The sequence below is a fragment of the Giraffa tippelskirchi genome, chromosome 12, assembly GCF_054371585.1.
Source record: "Giraffa tippelskirchi isolate mGirTip1 chromosome 12, T2T-mGirTip1v1.2.pri, whole genome shotgun sequence".
Lineage (NCBI taxonomy): Eukaryota > Metazoa > Chordata > Mammalia > Artiodactyla > Giraffidae > Giraffa > Giraffa tippelskirchi.
In genome coordinates this window covers 106077967-106083238 of record NC_137286.1, presented here as the reverse complement: position 1 = coordinate 106083238, position 5272 = coordinate 106077967, and positions in this window count along the sequence as shown.

Below are 5272 nucleotides of genomic sequence, written 5' to 3'. Positions count from 1 at the left end.
TAGAAACAGCATTTGACAAAATTAAAAATAATTCCTGACAAAACCCTCAGCAAGGTTATTCACTCTTACCACTTCTGTTCAACATTGTCCTGGAGATCCTAAGCAGAAAGAAATGAAGGGCATCCAGATTGGAAAGTAAGAAGAACAATCTTTTTTTTTTTTCCAGATGATATTATCATTTATGTAGAAGATTTGATGATATCTACAGAAAAGCCAGTAGAATTAAAAAACGAGTTTAGGTTACAGGATGCAGGTTATTGATTAGTCGCTAAGTTGTGTTTGACTCTTTTGCGACTCCGTGGATTGTAGCCTGTCAGTCTGTCCATGGGATTTCCCAGGCAAGTATACTGGAGCGGGTTGTCATTCCCTTCTCCAGGGGATCTTCCCAATCCAGGGATCAAACCTAGGTCTCCTGCATTGCAGGCAGATTCTTTACCACTGAGCCACCAGGCACTACAAAAACCAATCGCATTTCTACATATTCTTAATGAACAATCAGATATTGAAATAAAAGTAACATTTAATAGGATACAAATATTTAGGGACAAATATGACAGAAGATACTCAAGATACCAATTCACCACAGACTACAAAATGTGGCTGAGATAAAAGAAGTCAAATAAATGGAGAAATACACCATGTTTGTGTGTTGTTAAGCTGTATATCTCCTGCATACTGGCCTATTGATCAGAGGTCACCTCAATCAAAATTTCACAGGCTTTTTTTTTTTTTAGAAATTAGAGATTGATTCTAAAATTCATATGGAAATAGAGAGGAGTGAGAATATCCAGAACAAGGAGCACAGCTGGAGTCCTGACACCATATGAACTCAAGACTTACAAGCCTACAGTAACTGAGACTGTGCCGACCCATCATTGGGACAGAATACAAAGTCCATAAAGAGACCCACACATTGGGAGACACCTCAATTTAAAAATTGTATTTGTTACCCTCTATTTTATACTAAGAAGCAAATACTCATAAAGAAAATGTATTATAGCAGCAACATCACTGAAAAAGAGATCTGATGTCCTAAATTCACTACTTTTATCTCTATACTTTAAAAAAATTAAGACTGTATTTTTTTTGAGCAATTTTATGTTCAGAGATTTCCCATATACTACCTCTCCCCCCTATCCATACAACATCTTAACTGCCAAAAGTCCATAATTTCTGTTATAGTTCATCCTTGGTGTACGTTTTTGGGGTTTGGAAAATGTGTAATGACACATACCCATCATTGTATTAATAGTATCATATAGCGTATTTTCACTGTCCTGAAAATCTTCTGTCCTCCACCCCTCAAGCCTTTAGAAACCATGGATCTTTTTGCTGTCTCCATAGTTTTGCTTTTTCCAGAGTGTCATACAGTTGAAATCATACAGAACGTAGTCCTTTCAGGTTGACTTCTTTCACTCAGTAATATACACTTGAGATTTTTCCCAGTCTTTTCATGGCTTGATAGCTCATTTCATTTTAGCACTAAATAATATTCCATTGCCTGGATGGACCTCAGCTTATTTATCCATCATCCAGTGAAGGACATCTTGGTTTTTTCCCCAGTTTTGTTAATTATGAATAAAACTGCTATAAACATCCCTGTGCAGAGTTTTTGGTGAACCGCAGTTTTAATTTCTTTTGGGTAAATATCAAGGAGTAAGATTGCTGGATCATATGGTAGCAGTATGCTTAGTTTTGTAAGAAACTGTCAAACTATCTTCCAAACTGCCTGTACCATTTTAGATTCCTACCAGGAATGGATGAGGGTTCCTGTTGCTTCACATCCTTACCAGTCAAGATGACTAATTTTTGACCAAAACACAAAGGGAATTCAATGAAGAAAGGACAGCCTTTCAACAAATGGTATGAACAATTGAATATATCATACACAAAAAATTCAATCCATACCTTGTACCATATATAGAAATTAACTAAAAATGGACTATAAACCTAAACATCAAAACAAAAACTATGTAACTTCTAGAATCAAATAGGAAAAAAATACCTGTGAACTTGGATAAAGATTTCTCAGATACAACACAGGAAAAGCACAATCTCTTTCAAAGACACCATTAAGAGAATGAAAAGAAAAGCCACAGACTGACAGAACATAACATCTTCAAGTTATGTCCAGACTTACCTGCCCAAGGATCTAGAGCTAGAATGTGTAAAGAATTCTCGAAACTCAGTAAAGTGGGCAAAATATTTAAATGGTCACTTCTCCAGGGATTATGCAAATGGCAAATAATTACCTAAAAAGATACTCAACGTCATTGCTCTTTAGGGAGATGCGAAATGAAACTGCATTGAGATACCATTACACACCTATTAAAAGGGCTAAAATTAAAAAAACTTGACCCTTCTAAGTGTTAGTAAGGATTTGGAGGAACTGGAATGCTTGTACCATATGATCCAGACTTTCCACTTCTATGTATGTACCCAATAGAAAAAGACGTATGCAGCTGTTAAGGTAATAGCCAAGTACTGGGAAAAACCCCAAATGTATTAGATATACTCCAGAGGAGTGAATTAACTCTGGTATGTCTGTACAATGGAGTACTGCTCCACAATAAAGACGAGTGGATTATTGAACCATGCCACAGCACAGATCAATCTCAAAATAATTGAGCTGAATGAAAGAAGCTGGACAAAAAAGTACACGCTACATGTTTCTATTTGAATAAAATTCTAGAAAATTAAATCTAAATACAAAGTTATAGGAAGTAGACTGTGGTTTCCTGGGGAAGAGCAAGGCCAGCAGAAGTCGGAAGAGGGGGCAGTGAGGAAACCTTGGGGTGATGGGTTTGGTAATGATCTTGATTTACTGGCTGGAGAGACATGTCAAACCTCACATTCTACATTTCTGTACAGTTTGTCATATGGCCATTATACAGCAGGGAAAAATAAAAAATACTACGTAAAATATTTTACGTATTTATATAAAGAGCCATCATGTAGTTGACATGAGATGACGGTGGTAGTGTGATCCTGGAGCATCAGTCAGCCCCCTTCCTGACAACCACAGCCTCATGTCCTCCCTCAAGGAGATCCTCACGTCTGCTGAACAGCAGGACAAGGAACATCCAGAGGAAGGGAAACTATGACGATATTTGTCCCTGATCACCATTTTCTAAAACCCAGCTCCTTGGACTTGAATGATCTGCCAGAGACAAGGAGATGAGTCTGGGGCGGGAAAGAGCAGCTCATTACCGGTGGTGATCCAGGGAACCCTCCACCCCAGCCCCAAACCACATTGCATACTGTTTGCCGGAGAGAGAGTCTTGACTTACAACCTCCTGTGAAGGAGACCTGTGAGCAAAACGAAAGAACGATTGCAAGAAAATCAAGACATACATGTGGTGTCATATAGAATACCTTTCTGGGCTTGCTTTGTAATGATTAGTTCTGTATTTTTAGTTCAGAACTAAAGGAGTTAAGTTTCAGAATTCCTGTTTAGCTGTTTTTATCTCGTGACAACTTGTCATGGGGCTAAATTGGGAGCCACACCCGATGGTTCTGAGCACACTCAGGGGACTATATTAAGGAGCATGTGACAAATGTATGAACAATTTATAAAACCATTCGATCAGTTACTTACTGCTCTCTGGACAGGGGCTGAGCATTTGAAGCAAACTTGGGAACGCAGACGATGCTGTGAAGTGCACTAGAGATTATAGGGAAGAATTAATACAACACGTAACACAGTGACTGACTCACCCATTCTTAGGACTGTAGGACTTTATACTGAAGACACGACATGAACGTCAAGACTGTATACAGGATTGCAGATTAATGGTCTGAAAACAAGTTTTTGTAAGGCAGAGGAGAATCAAAGCCTCGTTTCTGTTTTCTACACAACTAGGATGAGAACTTTATATTTGGAGGACAGCAAATAAGCCAGCTATGGTTGTCTTGATGGAAATCAGACCATGTTGTGCCTACACTCTACTGGACTTCAACATGACACGTTCCCACTGTGCTGTTTACAGAAGGATGGAACCTGTGGAAGTAGTAATCGTTTATACTGCTGTTAATTCACACATGGGTGATACCAGCTTACAAAGAGTATTTATTTGCATCTTCTCATGGGATGGATGGAGTAGGCAATGGCACCCCACTCCAGTACTCTTGCCTGGAAAATCCCATGGATGGAGGAGCCTGGTAGGCTGCAGTCCATGGGGTTGCCAAGAGTTGGACACGACAGAGAGACTTCACTTTCACTTGTCACTTTCATGCATTGGAGGAGGAAATGGCAACCCACTCCAGTGTTCTTGCCTGGAGAATCCCAGGGACGGGGGAGCCTGGTGGGCTGCCGTCTATGGGGTTGCACAGAGTCGGACACGACTGAAGCGACTTAGCAGCAGCAGCATGGGATGGAAGGTCAATGAGGCTGATTGATGTTTTTAAATCGTGGAAGTTGCATGAGTGTCGTTATTCATTTATTAAATACCCATTCTCTACCAAGTCGGTTAGCACAGTGTTTACAAGTGTAAGCTTTGTGGTCTGGTAGCCTGGGTTTGAATCCCGTATCCATGGTTTCTTCTAACTTTGTGGCCAGGGACACACCATGTTCCTCAGTGTGTTTTTGCATGGCCCTTCATCCCTGCTTCTGAGGGGGCTGTCGTCAGGATGGGGTAAGTGAGGTTTGTAAAGCGTGTTGAATAGATCCTGACCTGCATAGGCCCACAGCAGGGTGCGGCTCTCCTTCCATACCTCAAATTTGCATCCTTGAAATCACATGATCATGTCTGTCTCAGAGAAAACACACTAGCTGATTCATGCCAGTCCTGGGATTGCACTTGGGCTCTCTGCCCTTGGGCTCAGCTTCTCTCCCCCATCTTGAATCAACACCGGAGAGATGGGTCCACTCGAGTTCTAGGTTTTGGAAACTCCCATCTAGCATTTTCCTTCAATCATGGTGGACTCCATGTGTACCTCCTGACTCTGCCTGGGCAGCTGGAACACCACGTTTAGCCAGCATGTCTCAGACTGCAAAGCTGAGGGCAATCGTGGCTTCACCCACCTTCACCACGTTCCAGGGAGGTGGGGCCATGGCACAATATAGCTTTTTTTTTTTTTTAATTCTTTGAATTGGAAACAAATGGGACTTAGGGATGTGAAGTGAGTTGATTTGGTTCAGTTTCCACTGGGAGTGAGGAGCAGTCTTCCTTAGTAGACCAGCGATCCAGCTTTCACTGTACATGTCCCAATAACATACCCCCTCTTCAGTTTTCTAAATTGGTTATCGTGTCTCCATGCAGAGGAGGCCTGG